Here is a 17,463-nt window from a genome sequence, read left to right as displayed (position 1 = left end):
CTCCCACCTCCTGCATGGGAGCGGACATGGCACCGGGCAAGAAATGCAAGCAGCGGTGGCGGTACTGGGAGGATTCACGCTTCTGTGTTTACTGACAGAAGGAATCCTCTTCCTGTACATGTCACTTTTCTACCCATCCCTTGCATTTATAGCTGCGTTTTTAGTCATAAAAACGCACTAAAACACAGCTATATTTGCAATTTGCGGTTTTCATTGCGTTTTTGAACATCTCATTGAACTCAATGGGTGGAAAACGCAGTGAAAAACGTAAAAATAATTGACATGCTGCGTTTTTGTAGGCACCACAAAAACACAGCTAAAAAAAAACCGCTGTGTGCAGACAGCAAAAATGAAAACTCACAGACTTTGCTGGGGAAGCAAAGTCATGCAGTTTTCTGAGCAAAAATGCACCCGAAAAACGCGCAAAAACGCTGCGAAAAATGCACTTTGTGAACTTAACCTAACACCTCCACTTTCCTCTCAGGAGGCACATAGGTCTTCCTGGGGGGTACCTGGTCAAGAGACTCAGGAGAGACCGTCCTCAGGCTGTCAGGGGGGATAATGAGGTGAAGCTCCTCGTCGTCTGTGTACACGAATCTAGAAAGCACATCCGCGATAGGAAGAAGAAGAGGGACCACCAAGCTTTTCTGGGGTTTAAACGCTCAGCGGACTGCATATATAATACATTCTTATGTACACCAAAAAAAGGGTGCTTAGCTCCCTCAAGTAAATGCCTCCACTCGGAGAATGCCAGCTTCATGGCCAGCAGCACCCAATCTCTGGTGGAGTAGTTCTTCTCAGCAGGGGAAAATGTCTTAGAAAAGAAAAAACAAGGATGTTTTCACCCCTGGTGGTCCTTTTGGTAAAGGACCACCCCTGCATCCACTTTCATCCACTTCTAAGATGAAGTGCTTATCCACATTTGTATGGTGGAGTATGGGAGTACCTGAGAAGAGGGCTTTAAGGGAGGTGAAGGAATGAGATGTTTCCTTCGTCCAGGCATTGGGGTTCGCACCCTTCTTGGTCAGGGCTGCTAGGGGTGCAATTAAGGTGGAGAAGTGTAGTATGAAACATCGATAGTAATTCACGATCACCAAGAAACACTGTATCGCCTTCAGCGACCGGGGTTCAGGCCAGTTCATGACAGCCTCCACCTTTGTAGGATCCATAGACAAACCCAAGCCGGAGACGATATAACTCAGGAAAGGTATAGACTCTTGCTCGAAAATGCACTTCTCCAACTTAGCATAGAGTGCATTTTCGCGCAGCCACCCTAGTACGTATGCTACATCCTCTTGGTGAGTCGCTTGGGTATATATCGTGCAGTAAAATAAATGAATAAATAATAATAAAAAAATCTGCGGTACCCCCCAATTTTGATACCAGCCAAGATAAAGCCACACGGCTGGAGGCTGGTATTGTCAGGATTGAGTGCGCCACATTATGGGGAGCCCACGACCCTAACAATATCACCCAGCAGCCGCCCGGAATTGCCGCATCCATTAGATGTGACAGTCCCAGGACTCTACCCGGCTCATCCCGAATTGCCCTGGTGCAGTGGCAATCGGGGTAATAAGAGGTTAATCATGACAGTTGTCTCCCCGAGACACCTTCCATGATTAACGTGTAAGTGAAAGTAAATAAACACACACAATGAAAAATCCTTTATTTGGAATAAAAGACAAAAAAAACCCTCATTTACCTCTTTATTAATCCCCAAACAACAATCCAGGTCCGAAGTAATACACACGATGCTTTCAGCTCTGCTACGTGAAGCTGACAGCTGACAGAGAGGGAGAGAGAAAAGAGAGAGTAAAGAGATAGAAAAGAGAAGAGAGAGAGGGAGAGAGAAGAGAGAGAAGAGAGGAGAGAGAAAAGAGGAGAGAAGAGAGAGAAGAGAGAGAGGAGAGAGGAGAGAGAGAAGAGAGAGAGGATAGAGAAGAGAAAGGAAGAGAGAGAGAGGAGAGAGAGGAGAGAGAGAGAAGAGAGAGGAGAGAGCATTGCAGCCTCATTCCGTAAACTCCGATTTTAGAGGTGTGTTCCGCGGCTCACAGCTGATGTCCGGCTCCTCCCCTCAGTGCATAATTCAATTAAATTATAATTGTAAATAAATAATAATTAGAATTTAAAATAAATTAAATACTTTACTGGGGCGGCCGGGACTCAAACTCTTGAATTAATTCTCCCTAGGCAGTAGTTATAACCATTGGGCCACTGCCTCTAATGAAAATTGATGCATCCATAAGTGGATTATTCAGCTACAAAAAGGAGAGAGCGAGGGCAAAAGAGAGAAAAAGAGAGAAAAAGAAAGAAAAAGAGAGAGAAAGAGAGAGAAAGAAAGAGAGAAAAGAGAGAAAGAGGGGGAAAAAGAGAGAGAGAAAAAAAGAGAAAAAGAGAGAGAAAGAAAAAGAGAGAGAGGGAGAAAGAGAGAAAAGGAGAGAGAAAGAGAGAAAAAGAGAAAGAGAGAAAGAGAAAAAGAGAGAACAAGAGAGAGAGAGAAAAAGAGAGAAAAAGAGAAAGAGAAAGAGAGATGAGAGAGAGAGAGAAAATAGAGAGCAAAGAGAGAGAGAAGAGAGAGAGGAGAGAGCATTGCTGCCTCATTCCGTGAACTGCTCCGATTTTAGAGGTGTGTCCCGAGGCTCACAGCTGATGTCCGGCTCCTCCCCACAGTGCATAATTAAATTAAATTATAATTATAAATAAATAATAATTTAAAATAAATTAAATTCTTTACCAGGGAGGCTGGGACTTGAACTCGTGAACTATTGCTCCTTAGGCAGTAGCTCTAACCATTGAGCCATTGCCTCTAATGAGGAGCATACAAAGATTTGGTAATCTTGACCTCTGCATTGCAGAGTGAAGTCTCCGTTGACAGCGCGGCTCACTTCAGTTGCTGCGTGGAGAGGACACAGAGCGCTCGTGTTCCACATCGCTCCCTGTCATCTTCATGTAGCAGAGCTGACAGTGTCGTGTGGATTATTTCGGACCCGGATTGTTGTTTGGGGATTAATAAAGAGGTAAATGAGGTTTTTTTTGTCTTTTATTCCAATTTTTCGTTGTGTGTGTTTATTTACTTTCACTTACAGGTTAATCATGGAAGGTATCTCGGGGAGACGCCTGCCATGATTAACTCCATATTACCCCGATTGCCACTGCACCAGGGCAATTCGGGATGAGCTGGGTAGCGTCCTGGGACTGTCGCATCTAATGGATGCGGCAATTCCAGGTGGATGCTGGCTGATATTGTTAGGGTGGTGGGCTCCCCATAACGTGGCACTCCCCATCCTAACAATACCAGCCTCCAGCCGTGTGGCTTTATCTTGGCTGGTATCAAAATTGGGGGGAACCGCAGTTTTTTTTTTAATTATTTATTTTTTTATTTTACTGCACAATTTAGACCCACCCGCCGGTGGCTGTGATTGGTTGCAGTGAGACAGCTGTCACTCATTATGAGGGTGTGTCTGATTGCAATCAATCATGGGCACCGGTGGGTGGGGAAAGCAGGGAATAGCTGATTGAATGCTGAAGCGGCAGCTATTTTCGAAAGAGGAAAAGCTACCGGAGTTTTGTGACAGTCGTGCAGCGAGTCGCCCGTGATCGGTGAGTAGGAAAGAGAGAGATATTGTGCTGGGGACGCAGGACGCATACAAATACACAACATGCGCACATAGCCTTACTGTGAAAAGCCACACTTTTGGTGATTGAACCGTTATCGAACGGTAAATCGAACTGCCGAACTTGAAGCAAATCTTTTGAGTTTGTCGAACGACTCGAACGTCGCCCAAAATCACTCGAATTTGAAATTGGTGAACCATTCGACTTGAAAATCGCTCAACTCTACCTAGCAGCCCAGCACCTAGAGCGGCGGACAGGTGGCACAGGGGAGTCAGTCGACACCACCGCAGGGGATGAGGATGGGGCAGGAGCGGCTCAAGGCTCAGGAGAATCCCGAACCGTAACAGCATGCAAAAGCTGGGTGGTGAGGGAAAGAACTTCTTTCCATCAGCAACTAGCGTTCCCATCCTATGCTTGTATCTTTTTCCCCATCCTTGTATTTGTGTCCGCATCCTGGTATTATATTGCCACCATTCTGGTATTATATGGCCCCCATCCTCTTATTATGTGGCCCTTATCCTGGTATTGTATAGTCCTATCCGGTATTCTTTGGCCCTATACTGGTATTATGTGGCCTCATCCTGGTATTACAAAGCCCAATCCTGGTATCATATGGCTCCATCCTGGTATTATATGGCCCCACCCTGGTATCATATGTCCTCATCCTAATAAATATGATTCCCATCATGCTGAACTCAGTAAAAAAAATAACGATTATACTCACATTCACTCCACTCCCCCAGTGTCCTCCTCTGATGCTGGCATGTTAGCAACTGATTCAGTGTGTTAGCGGCTCAGCGCATGACATCACTTCCTGGCGCACCCACTTACACCTGCGTCCGCTGCCGACATTGTCGCTGCTCCAAATACCACGGATTATGGATATGGAGAGCTGATAATAATTGTTCTCTTTAATTTTAGCATGCGATCACCCAGCAGCTGCAGGATGCCGATAGCTGGGTGATCACATGTGCTGCCACTTCTAAACCAGAATATTATGTTCAAAAAACATGTATTAGCATAGCTCCACTTCAAGCTTTTTTTCGGGCAGGAGTAAAAGGAGGTAAAGAGAGATATAATAACGAGCAATGAGCGAACCTGTTCGAAAAAGTTTGCAGATCTAAAATTTGACACGAGCCTTGCCCATTTGCATTTGGATTCATGAATACTTTTCTCAAAATCAGTAAAATTCGGCCTTTCTTTGGTTATTTTCGCATTTGAACTAATGCTATGCTTCTGCCTTGTTATGACTTTGGCAAACATAGTTATGCTGTATGATGAGCAGAGGGGAGGCGTTTGATGATGGGAGATGATTACTTATCAGTCTCCACTTGTGCGGCTTTCACTTTGCTTCCATGTCCATTCATTATAACTCATGCATAGTCACTGCTTCCTCACCAACCATCTGTGACAGCGTTTATGATTTATTGTAGAAAGACTGCTGGTGTCTCTGACTGCTTGCCCTCACAGAGGCTGTCTAGGTGCCCTAATGGAGTATAAAAATAAATAAATAAATAAATAAATAATGTTGGGTCCCCCATATATTGATACCCAGCGCAAATAAAGCAGACGGCAACAGGTTGCAGACCCCAGCTGTGTGTATTACCTGTGTTTAAAAATGCAAGGAACCCCAATTCTGCTTTTGTAAATTATTTAAATAAATAATTTAAAAAATGACATGCAGTACCCCAAGATAAAACCGACATCTGGTGGCTGATGTTATCAGGCTGGGGAGGGCCATGGTTAATGGGACCCCTCAAAGCCTAAAAATAGCAGCCTGCAGCTAACGAAAATTGTCACATCCATTAGGTACAACAATTCTGGCCCATTACTAATCTTGTAAGTAAAAAGAAATAAACAAAGAAAACACAGAAAAATTCTTTACTTATTTCTCCAATTTATTAACCCTCAAAACATCAAGGTCCAACTTCCATGCCACGACATCCCAGCTGCCAGCAGTGACATCCCTGAGTATACCTGTGGTCCCAGCTGGAGTTCACCCCGATACCTCACCTGTGACCACAGGTAAACTCACCTTAAGTGAACTCATTGAACTCAGGGACATCACTACAGGTGAACTCATTGAGTTTATTGAGACCTGAATATCCAGGCAAAATACCGCATCAAAACTGCATTGCGTTTTGATACATTTTTTTGCCAAAAGATGTGTAAAAATTTCAGCAACAAATCTGCATCTTCTGGCAAAGTAACACAGTTTCGGTGTGGTTTTCTGCAAAGATGCAAATTTCATGCAAAAATATCTGCACCAGTTTTCTGCGTCAAATTTACATCTCCTGGCAGAAAACCGAAATTGTGTCACAACTGTGTTTTCTGAGTGGTTTTCTGCCAGGGGGTGCATATTTGGTGCTGAAATTTGTGCACCAAATTCCTGAACCAAATTTGCATCTCCTGGCCAAAAAATGCATCAAAACCATATTGTGTTTTGAAGCGTTTTTTTGACAGTAAGTGCAAATTTTGTGCAATATTTTTGTGTATAAATTTCAGCACCAAAGCTGTATGTCCTAGCAAAAAAAATGCAGTTTTGGTGCAGTTTTCTTCCAGGAGATGCAAAAACATCTGCACAAGAGTTCTGCACCAAATTTGCATCTCCTGGCAGAAAATCGCACCAAAACGTTGTCAAAACCACATTTTTTGTGCTGTTTTCTGCCAGGAAATGTAGATTTGATGTTGGCATTTATACACCAAATTCCTGCATCAGATTTTCATCTTATGGCAAAAAACACATCAAAACCGCTTTGCATTTGATGATTTTTTTGCCAAGAAATGCAGTATTGATGTAGGTCTCATTAAGTTCAATGAGTTCACCTGAGGTGAGTTTAAAAGCAGTCACAGGTGTGGTATTAGGAACCTCCAGCTGTGACTGCAGGTACACTCAGTGGCATCACTGCTCACAGCTGCAGCTCAGTCAGTGGCTGCCTGAAGCCGCAGCGAGCTGTCAGGTTCTCTAAAGTATGCTGCAACTTCAGTGTGTAGCAGAGCTGGGATTGTCTTGGGAGTTTGTGGTGTGGATTACATCGGACCTGGGTGTTTTGGGGGTAAATACAGTTTATTACCGATATCAATTATTAGACATATATTAACTATACACTTCATCCCCTGACCTCACCCCCACTATACTACAGAACACCAATGAGTGTCTGTCCACAGTTTCAAACATCATATCTGCTTATTATCTGAAACTTATCCTTTCCAAAATTGAGCTTCTACTCCCTCCAACTACACTGTGTGCAGAATTATTAGCCAAGTTGTATTTTAGAGGACTTTTTTTCCTTATTGATCAACAACTATGTTCTCAATCAACCCAAGAGACTAATAAATATAAAAGCTTAATATATTTGGAAGTTGGAGTGGTTTTTTTTTTTAGATTTGGTTATCTTAGTAGGATATCTATTTGTGCAGATAACTAATACTGTGCAGACTTATTAGGCAACATAATAAGAACCAAATATAATCCCATCTCACGTCTTTATTTACATAAGATAAACCAATATCTAAAATTTAGAAATAAACATTTCTGACATGCAAAAACAAAACCTCAAAAAATTTGTGACCAATATAGCCACCTTTCTTTATGATGACACTCAACAGCCTACCATCCAAAGATTCTGTAATTTGCTTGATCTGTTTACAATCAACATTGCGTGCAGCAGCCACCACAGCCTCCCAGACACTGTTCCGAGAGGTGTACTGTTTTCCCTACCTGTAGATCTTAAATTTTATGAGGGACCACAGGTTTTCTATGGGGTTCAGATCAGGTGAACAAGAGGTCCATGTCATTATTATTTAATCTTTTAAGCCTTTACTGGCCAGCTACGCTGTGAAGTAGTTGGATGCATGCGATGGAGAATTGTCCTGCATGAAAATCATGTTTTTCTTGAACGATACCAACTTCTTCCTCCACCACTGCTTGAAGACGTTGTCTTACAGAAACTGGCAGGAGGTCTGGGAATTGAGCTTTACTCCATCTTCAAGCCAAAAAGGTCCCACAACTTCATCTTTGATGATACCAGCCCATACCAGTACCCCCCCATCCTCCACCTTGTTGGCGTCTGAGTCGGAGTGGAGCTCCCTACACTTTATTGATCCAGCCTCTGGCCCATCCATCTGGCCCATCAAGAGTCACTCTCATTTCATCAGTCAATAAAACCTTTGAAAAATCAGTTTAAAGATACAGTGCCTACAAGTAGTATTCAACCCCCTGCAGATTTAGCAGGTTTACACATTCGGAATTAACTTGGCATTGTGACATTTGGACTGTAGATCAGCCTGGAAGTGTGAAATGCACTGCAGCAAAAAAGAATGTTATTTCTTTTTTTAGTTTTTTTTAAAATTGTGAAAAGTTTATTCAGAGGGTCATTTATTATTCAACCCCTCAAACCACCAGAATTCTGTTTGGTTCCCCTAAAGTATTAAGAAGTATTTCAGGCACAAAGAACAATGAGCTTCACATGTTTGGATTAATTATCTCTTTTTCCAGCCTTTTCTGACTAATTATGACCCTCCCCAAACTTGTGAACAGCACTCATACTTTGTCAACATGGGAAAGACAAAGGAGCATTCCAAGGCCATCAGAGACAAGATCGTGGAGGGTCACAAGGCTGGCAAGGGGTACAAAACCCTTTCCAAGGAGTTGGGCCTACCTGTCTCCACTGTTGGGAACATCATCCGGAAGTGGAAGGCTTATGGAACTACTGTTAGCCTTCCACTGCCTGGACAGCTTTTGAAAGTTTCCACCCGTGCCGGGGCCAGGCTTGTCCGAAGAGTCAAGGCTAACCCAAGGACAACAAGGAAGGAGCTCCGGGAAGATCTCATGGCAGTGGGGACATTGGTTTCAGTCAATACCATAAGTAACGTACTCCACCGCAATGGTCTCCGTTCCAGACGAGCCCGTAATGTACCTTTAATTTCAAAGCATCATGTCAAGGCTCGTCTACAGTTTGCTCATGATCACTTGGAGGACTCTGAGACAGACTGGTTCAAGGTTCTCTGGTCTGATGAGACCAAGATCGAGATCTTTGGTGCCAACCACACACGTGACATTTGGAGACTGGATGGCACTGCATACGACCCCAAGAATACCATCCCTACAGTCAAGCATGGTGGTGGCAGCATCATGCTGTGGGGCTGTTTCTCAGCCAAGGGGCCTGGCCATCTGGTCCGCATCCATGGGAAGATGGATAGCACGGCCTACCTGGAGATTTTGGCCAAGAACCTCCGCTCCTCCATCAAGGATCTTAAGATGGGTCGTCATTTCATCTTCCAACAAGACAACGACCCAAAGCACACAGCCAAGAAAACCAAGGCCTGGTTCAAGAGGGAAAAAATCAAGGTGTTGCAGTGGCCTAGTCAGTCTCCTGACCTTAACCCAATTGAAAACTTGTGGAAGGAGCTCAAGATTAAAGTCCACATGAGACACCCAAAGAACCTAGATAACTTGGAGAAGATCTGCATGGAGGAGTGGGCCAAGATAACTCCAGAGACCTGTGCTGGCCTGATCAGGTCTTATAAAAGACGATTATTAGCTGTAATTGCAAACAAGGGTTATTCCACAAAATATTAACCCCTTAACGACCTTGGACGTACTGAGTACGTCATGGTGACATGTTGCTAAACGACCCATGACGTACTCAGTACGTCCTGGCGAAATCGCGGTCCCGGAGCCCCGGGGAGTGAAATTTATTTACTTAAACGGTAGATTCGGGAAGGAGGGGACCTCTGCCTTACCTCAGGAGGGGTGGTGCCTCCTCCCCGAACCTACAGAGGCTGTGATTGGCTGACGAATGCCGCTCAGCCAATTACAGCCACTGTAATGTTCCAGCCATTGAAAATGGCTGGGACATTGAAATCCAGCCCTGATCAGTGCTGCTGTAGCACTGGCCATTGGCTGGAGCTGGGTGATCGATGCTTCACCCGCCCCCAGCTCTGATTGGAGAGACCGGTCTTGTGACCGCTCTCTCCAATCAATGTGGATCTGCGGCCTGTGACCGTCCCTGGAAGCCGAGGAGAGCGGTAAGTTGTTGTCCCCGCCGCCCGCCCCTGTCCCCGATCGCCCCGCCGCCCGCCCCTGTCCCCGATCGCCCCGCCGCTGCTCCCGCTTCACCGCTGTCCCCGCCGCTGCTCCCGCTTCACCGCCGCTGTCTCCGATCGCCCCGCCGCTGCTCCCGCTTCACCGCTGTCCCCGCCGCTGCTCCCGCTTCACCGCTGTCCCCGCCGCTGTCTCCGATCGCCCCGCCGCTGCTGCCGCTGTCTCCGATCGCCCCGCCGCTGCTGCCGCTTCACCGCTGTCCCCGCCGCCATGCTCCCGATGCACCGCTGTCCCCGCCGCCATGCTCCCGCTGCACTGCTGTCTCCGCCGCCACTCCCGATCCACCGCCATCCCCGCCGCCATGCTCCCGCTGCACCGCTGTCTCCGCCGCCATGCTCCCGATGCACCGCCGTCCCCGCCGCCATGCTCCCGCTGCACCGCCGTCCCCGCCGCCATGCTCCCGCTGCACTGCTGTCTCCGCCGCCACTCCCGATCCACCGCCGTCCCCGCCGCCATGCTCCCGCTGCACCGCCGTCCCCGCCGCCATGCTCCCGATGCACCGCTGTCTCCGCCGCCGCTCCCGCTGCACCGCCGTCCCCGCCGCCATGCTCCCGCTGCACCGCCGTCCCGGCCGCCATGCTCCCGCTGCACCACCGTCCCCGCCGCCATGCTCCCGCTGCACCGCTGTCTCCGCCGCCGCTCCCGATCCACCGCCGTCCCCGCCGCCATGCTCCCGCTCCACCGCTATCTCCGCCGCCATGCTCCCGCTGCACCGCTGTCTCCGCCGCCGCTCCCGATCCACCGCCGTCCCCGCCGCCATGCTCCTGCTGCACCGCCGTCCCCGCCGCCATGCTCCCGATGCACCGCTGTCTCCGCCGCCGCTCCCGCTGCACCGCCGTCCCCGCCGCCATGCTCCCGCTGCACCGCCGCCATGCTCCCACTGCACTGCCGTCCCCGCCGCCATGCTCCCGCTGCACCGCTGTCTCCGCCGCCGCTCCCGATCCGCCGCCATGCTCCCGCTCCACCGCTATCTCCGCCGCCATGCTCCCGCTGCACCGCTGTCTCCGCCGCCGCTCCCGATCCACCGCCGTCCCCGCCGCCATGCTCCCGATCCACCGCCGTCCCCGCCGCCGCTCCCGATCCACCGCCGTCCCCGCCGCCATGCTCACCACTGTCCTCGCCGCCGTCGCACCCACCTTTTTCAGCCGCTGCTGCCCTCCTTCATCGGCTGCCCCTTCTCCATCGCCACACCACCTATCCCTCCATGTGCTGCAAGCCACCCTCCCCCCACGTGGGGGGAGGGTGGCTTGCAGCACATGTGGGGGGAGGGTGGCTTGCAGCACATGTGGGGGGAGGGTGGCTGGCTTGCAGCACATGTGGGGGGAGGGTGGCTGGCTGGCTTGCAGCACATGTGGGGGGAGGGTGGCTGGCTGGCTTGCAGCACATGTGGGGGGAGGGTGGCTGGCTTGCAGCACATGTGGGGGGAGGGTGGCTGGCTTGCAGCACATGTGCTGCAAGCCACCCTCCCCCTACATGTGCTGCAAGCCAGCCACCCTCCCCCTACATGTGCTGCAAGCCCCCCTCCCTCCCCCTACATGTGCTGCAAGCCCCCCTCCCTCCCTCTACATGTGCTGCAAGCCCCCCTCCCTTCCCCTACATGTGCTGCAAGCCCCCCTCCCTCCCCCTACATGTGCTGCAAGCCCCCCTCCCTTCCCCTACATGTGCCATCTCTCTCTCCCATCAGACTCTGCCCCCCTCCCCGATCTGCTGCCTGCTCTCTCCCATTTTCCATCTACTGCCCCCTCTCACCCTCCTCGATCTGTTGCCTCCTTCATCTGCTGCCTCTTCTGTCTGCTGTGATCCTGCTGCCTAGATCCATCCTGTAAGGTAGGTATCCTCATCTCACCCCCCCCATCCTCTGCCGCTCCTCCATCCACTGCGCCATTTCCCATCCATCCGCTGCGCCATTTCCCATCCATCCGCTGCGCCATTTCCCATCATCCATCCGCTGCGCCCTTTCCCATCCTCTGCCGCTCCTCCATCCGCTGCGCCCTTTCCCATCTTCCATCCGCTGCGCCCTTTCTCATCTGCCGCTCCGCCCTCTCGCATCGCATTATCCAGCGCAGTTGCTCGCTTCCAGACTGCAGTGGATGATGCGATGCGAGACTCGTGCATTGCTCTCACGTTTGGCACTGGTCTTAGTGGCAGGCGCTCTTTTTTTTTTTTTTTTTTTTTTTTTTACTGATGTCTGTATTTTTTATTTCGCCAAACTAATTTTTTTTGTATGGGGGTGGTCTAGTTTCCAAAATGGGATCACATGTGGGGGAGCTCCATTGTTTAGGCACCTCAGGGGGTCTCCAAATGAAACATGGCGTCTGCTAATAATTCCAATCAATTTTACTGTGAAATGGCGCTCCTTCTCTTCTGAGCCCCGCCGTACGCCCAAACAATTGATTTCCACCACATATGAGGTATCGTCGTACTCAGGAGAAATTGCACAATACATTTTATGGTGCATTTTTTTCTGATACCCTTGTGGAAAAAAAAGCTACCTGTTTGAAAAAACAATTTTGTGGTAAAAAAAAGAATAAAATATTTTCACGGCTGAACATTACAAACGTTTGTGAAGCCTCCAGGGGTTCAAAGTGCTCACTAAACAGCTAGATAAATTCCATGAGGGGTCTAGTTTCCAAAATGGGGTCAATTGTGGGGGAGCTCCATTGTTTAGGCACTTCAGGGGGTCTCCAAATGAAACATGGCGTCCGCTAATAATTCCAACCAATTTTGCTGTGAAATGGCGCTCCTTGCCTTCCGAGTCCTGCCGTGCGCCCAAACATTTGATTTCCACCACATATGGGGTATCTGCGTACTCAGGAGAAAATGCACCATAAATTTTATGGTGCATTTTTTCCTGATACCCTTGTGATAAAAAAAGCTACCTGGTTGAAGCAACAGTTTTGTGGTAAAAATTTTTTTTTTTCTTTTCACGGCTCAACGTTATAAACTTCTGTGAAGCCCCCAGGGGTTCAAAGTGCACATCAAACATCTAGAAAAAATATTTGAGGGCTCTAGTTTCCAAAATGGGGTCATTTGTGGGGGAGCTCTATTGTTTAGGCACCTCGGGGAGTCTTCAAACCCGACATGGCGTCCGCTAATGAGTGCAGCTAATTTTGCACTCAAAAATTCAAATGGCGCTCCTTGCCTTCCGAGTCCTGCTGTGTGCCCAATCATTTGATTACCACCACATATGGGGTATCTGCGTACTCAGGAGAAAATGCACGATACATTTTATGATGCATTTTTCCTGATACCCTTGTGAAAATACTAATTTTTATAGCTAAAGTAACATTTTTGTGTTAAAAAAGTAAAATTTTCATTTTTTCGTCTACATTGCTTTGGTTGCTGTGAAGCTCCTAAAGGGTTAATAAACTTCTTGGATATGGTTTTGAGCAGAGTGAGGGGTGCAGATTTTAGAACTGGGTCACTTTTGGGTATTTTCTGTCGCCTAGGTTTCTCAAATCACTCCAAATGTGATGTGGTACCTAAACAATTTTTTTTTGTAAATTTTGTTGGAAAAATGAGAAATTGGTGATGAACTTTGAACCCTTCTAACTTCCTAACGGAAATTTTTTTTTTTCAAAAATTGCGCTGGTGTAAAGTAGACATGTGGGAAATGTTATTTAGTAACTTTTTTGTGTGACATATCTCTCAGATTTATGGGCATAAAATTTAAAATTTTGAAAATTGCAAAATTTTCAAAATTTTCGCTAAATTTCCGAAATTTTCACAAATAAACGCAAAACATATCGGCCTAAATTTACCACTGACATGAAGTACAATATGTCACGAAAAAACAATCTCAGAATCGCCAGGATCCGTTGAAGTGTTCCAGAGTTATAACCTGTCAAAGTGACACTGGTCAAAATTGCAAAAAATGGCCGGGTCTTTAAGGTGAAAACAGGCTGGGGGCTGAAGGGGTTAAACCTAGGGGTTGAATAATAATTGACCCACACTTTTATGTTGAAAATTTATTAAAATTTAACTGAGCAACATAACTTGTTGGTTTGTAAGATTTATGCATCTGTTAATAAATCCTCCTCTTGTTTGAAGTTTGCAGGCTCTAACTTATTTGCATCTTATCAAACCTGCTAAATCTGCAGGGGGTTGAATACTACATGTAGGCACTGTATTTCTTGGCCCAGTCTTGATGTTTTATCTTATGTTTCTTGTTCAAAGGTGGTCGTTTTTCAGCCTTCCTTACCTTGGCCATGTCCCTGAGTATGGCACACTTTGTGCTTTTTGATACTCCAGTAACATTGCAGCTCTGAAATATGGCCAAACCGATGGCAAATGGCATCTTGGTAGCTTCACGCTTGATTTTCCTCAATGGGCAGTTATTTTGCACCTTTTTTGCCCAACACGCTTCTTGCAACCCTGTTGGCTATTTGCCATGAAGCGCTTGATTGTTCATTGATCACGCTTCAAAAGTTTGGCAATGTCAAGACTACTGCATCCCTCTGCAAAACATCTCACAATTTTGGACTTTTCAGAGCCCGTCAAATCTCTCTTCTGACCCATTTTGCCAAAGGAAAGGAAGTTGCCTAATAATTAAGCACACCTTATATAGGGTGTTAATGTCATTACACCACATTAATCTTCATTATAGAGATGCACATCACCTAATTTACTTAATTGGTTGTTGGCTCTCAAGCCTATACAGCTTGGAGTAAGACAACATGTATAAAAAGTATTATGTGATCAAAATACTCATTTGCCTAATAATTCTGCACACAGTGTACTAACCTCCCTAAATCTGACATCTCTCTCTCATGTGCGGTACCACGATAACGCCAAGGCCACAGGCCCGCTATCTATGTGATATGCTTGACACCAATCTTTCCTTCACCCCTTTCTCATAATAGAAATAACAAAAACCTCACTGTGGCACCAATCCATTCCCACCTTGGTTACCCTAATTCTCTACTAATTGGCCTCCCCTTCACTAGACTTCTCATCTCCAGTCCATCATTAATGCTGCGTCCAGGGTCACCTACCTGTCTAATCGTTATTCGGACGCTTACGCTCTGTGCCAGTCATTGCATTTGCTGCCCATACATTATAAGATCCAATTTTAAGTGCTTTTCTCATCCAAAAAGCTCTTCACAATGTTGCACCCCCCTACATCTCTACCCCATCTCTGTCTATCACCCTACCCTACCAATTCTCCACACTCTGCAAATGACCTTTGACTAACATCCACACTAATCTGAACCTTCCACTCCTGGTTGCAAGGCTTCTCCTGACCTGCCCCAATCCTCTGGAATGCTCTACCCTAAGAAAATAGGAGGATCCAAAACTTGCACAGCTTCAGATGTTCCTCCCTAAACAATATCAATTCATATTTACTGCTCAAAAAATAAAGTAATAAAATAAACAAAAAATTACAAGATTGGGTGAAGATGGGTTCATACAGCCTTTATCTATCCCCATGTTTTTGGTGATGGCTAGACCATCATTGTAAACAAGCACTTGAATTATGTGTAACCTCACTCTATTGTAGATTGTGAGCTCTTACGAGCATGGTTGTCTTTACTTTTGCTTTACTTATTGTATTGTATCTTCTATAACTGTTACTTATGTTTGCTTGTATATGAACCTTTGAATTGTAAAGCATTGCAAAATATGTTGGCGCTATAGAAATAAAGATGATGATTATTATTATTATTATTATTTTGACTAATAATAAAATGGAGAAAGAGGGTGTTTTTAAATAAAGGATTTATCTGGGTGTTTTTTGTTTATTTCTTGTTACTTACAGGGTTTGTTGGCAGCTCTGATTTTTGATAAACCCCAGATGTTATTAACTCCTTATCTCTATCTATGGCATGTAACAATTCTGGGCTGCTGCAAGCTGCTATTTTTAGGATGGAGGGCCCAATATCCATGGGCCTCCCCACCTGGGGAGTACCAGCCACCAGCTGTTGGCTTTATCAAAATTGGAGAGACAGCATGTCATTTTTTAAAATTATTTATTTAAATAATTTAAAAAAGTCTCATGGGGTCTCTTGTATTTTTATGCACAGTCAAGATAAATAATGTGCACTGCTGGGGGCTGCAGTTTTATCTGTGCTGGGTTGCTGCGTATCAATATACAAGGGCTTTTCTGTCAATTTTTAAAAATGTATTTATTTATTTTTACACCACTATAGGGACGCAGATAGCGTGTGTGGATCCAACCAATCACAGACACTGTTCCAGAAAGTAGGGGCATGGTCTTATTACAACCAATTACAGATGCCAGGACTGATGGTTGGTGACGAAAGCCGTAAAATTGTATGAGAGCTAACGATCGGACCCAGAATCAATGTTATGAAAACTTAAAAAAATCAGCTCACCCACTTCAACGGAGAATGTCATAGTGCATGGAACCACCCTGACTTCGGACAAAATCTTGCAGAGAAGAAAGAAAGGGGATGTCTTTAGCATCCACTGAAGGCACAGGTGAGTAGATTAAAAAGTCTTTATTGAAAATTCATAAAAAATAGTTATGGAACTAGATGTAAACAACCATGATATAGACAGTGAAGGATAAAGATGCTCACCAAACATCTTAATAACTTCCTTAAGGGGTATAGATTCCAATATGGGGTAACATGTTGGGAAGCTCCACTGTTTAGGCACATCAGGGGCTTTCCAAACATGACATGGTGTCTGCTATTGGGTCCAGCTAATTTTGAGTTTAAAAATTCAAATGGCACTCATTCTCTCCCAAACCCTGCTGTGCACCCAAACAGTTGATTTCCACCAAATGTGAAGTATCTGCATATTCAGGAGAAATTACACAAAAAAAAAAATCTATGTTTCATTTTCTCATGTTACCCTTGTGAAAATGCAAAATTTTATGACTAAAATAACATTTCTGTAGGAAAAAGGTAAATTTTCAATTTTTCATTCCACAGTACTTTAGTTCCTGGGAAGCACCTAATGGTTTAATAAACTTCTTGGATGTGGTTTTGAGCACTTTGAGGAATGCAGTTTTTAGAATGGTGTCACATTTGAGTATTTTCTGTCACCTAGTCTGCTCAAAGTCACTTCATATGTGATGTAGTCTCTAAATACACACGTCGTCAAAATTGTTGGTACCACTCGTTTAATAAAAGAAAAACACACAATGGTCACAGAAATAACTTGAATCTGACACAAGTAAAAAAATAAATTAAAAATCTATGAAAATGAACAAATGAAAATCAGACATTGCTGCTTTTCTGCTTCCACAGAATTGTTTTAAAAATAAAACTCATGAAATAGGCCTGGACAGAAATTATGGTAACCTTAACTTATTATTTTGTTGCATAACCTTTTGATGCAATTACTGCAATCAAACAATTTCCTTAACTGTCAATGAGACTTCTGCACCTCTCGACAGGTATTTTGGCCACTCCTCAAGAGCAAACAGCTTTAGTTGTCTCGTGTTTGAATATTGCCTTTTCCACACGGCATGTTTCAGCTCTTTCCAAATATGTGCAATAGGATTTATGTCAGGGCTCATAGAAGGCCACTTCAGAATAGCCGAATGTTTTCCTATTAGCCATTCTTGGGTGTTTTTAGCTGTGTGTTTTGGGTCATTATCCTGTTGCAAGACCCATGACCTGCGACTGAGACCAAGCTTTCGGACACTGGGCAGAACATTTCTCTCTATAATCCCTTGATTGTCTTGGGATTTCATTGTACCCTGCACATATTCAAGACACCCTTTGCCAAATGCAGCAAAGAAGCCCCAGAACATAACAGAACCTGCTCCA

Source organism: Anomaloglossus baeobatrachus, chromosome 1 (genome assembly GCF_048569485.1).
Source record: "Anomaloglossus baeobatrachus isolate aAnoBae1 chromosome 1, aAnoBae1.hap1, whole genome shotgun sequence".
Taxonomy (NCBI): domain Eukaryota; kingdom Metazoa; phylum Chordata; class Amphibia; order Anura; family Aromobatidae; genus Anomaloglossus; species Anomaloglossus baeobatrachus.
The sequence above is the reverse complement of the archived record's forward strand: the minus strand, read 5'-3'. Positions refer to the sequence as shown.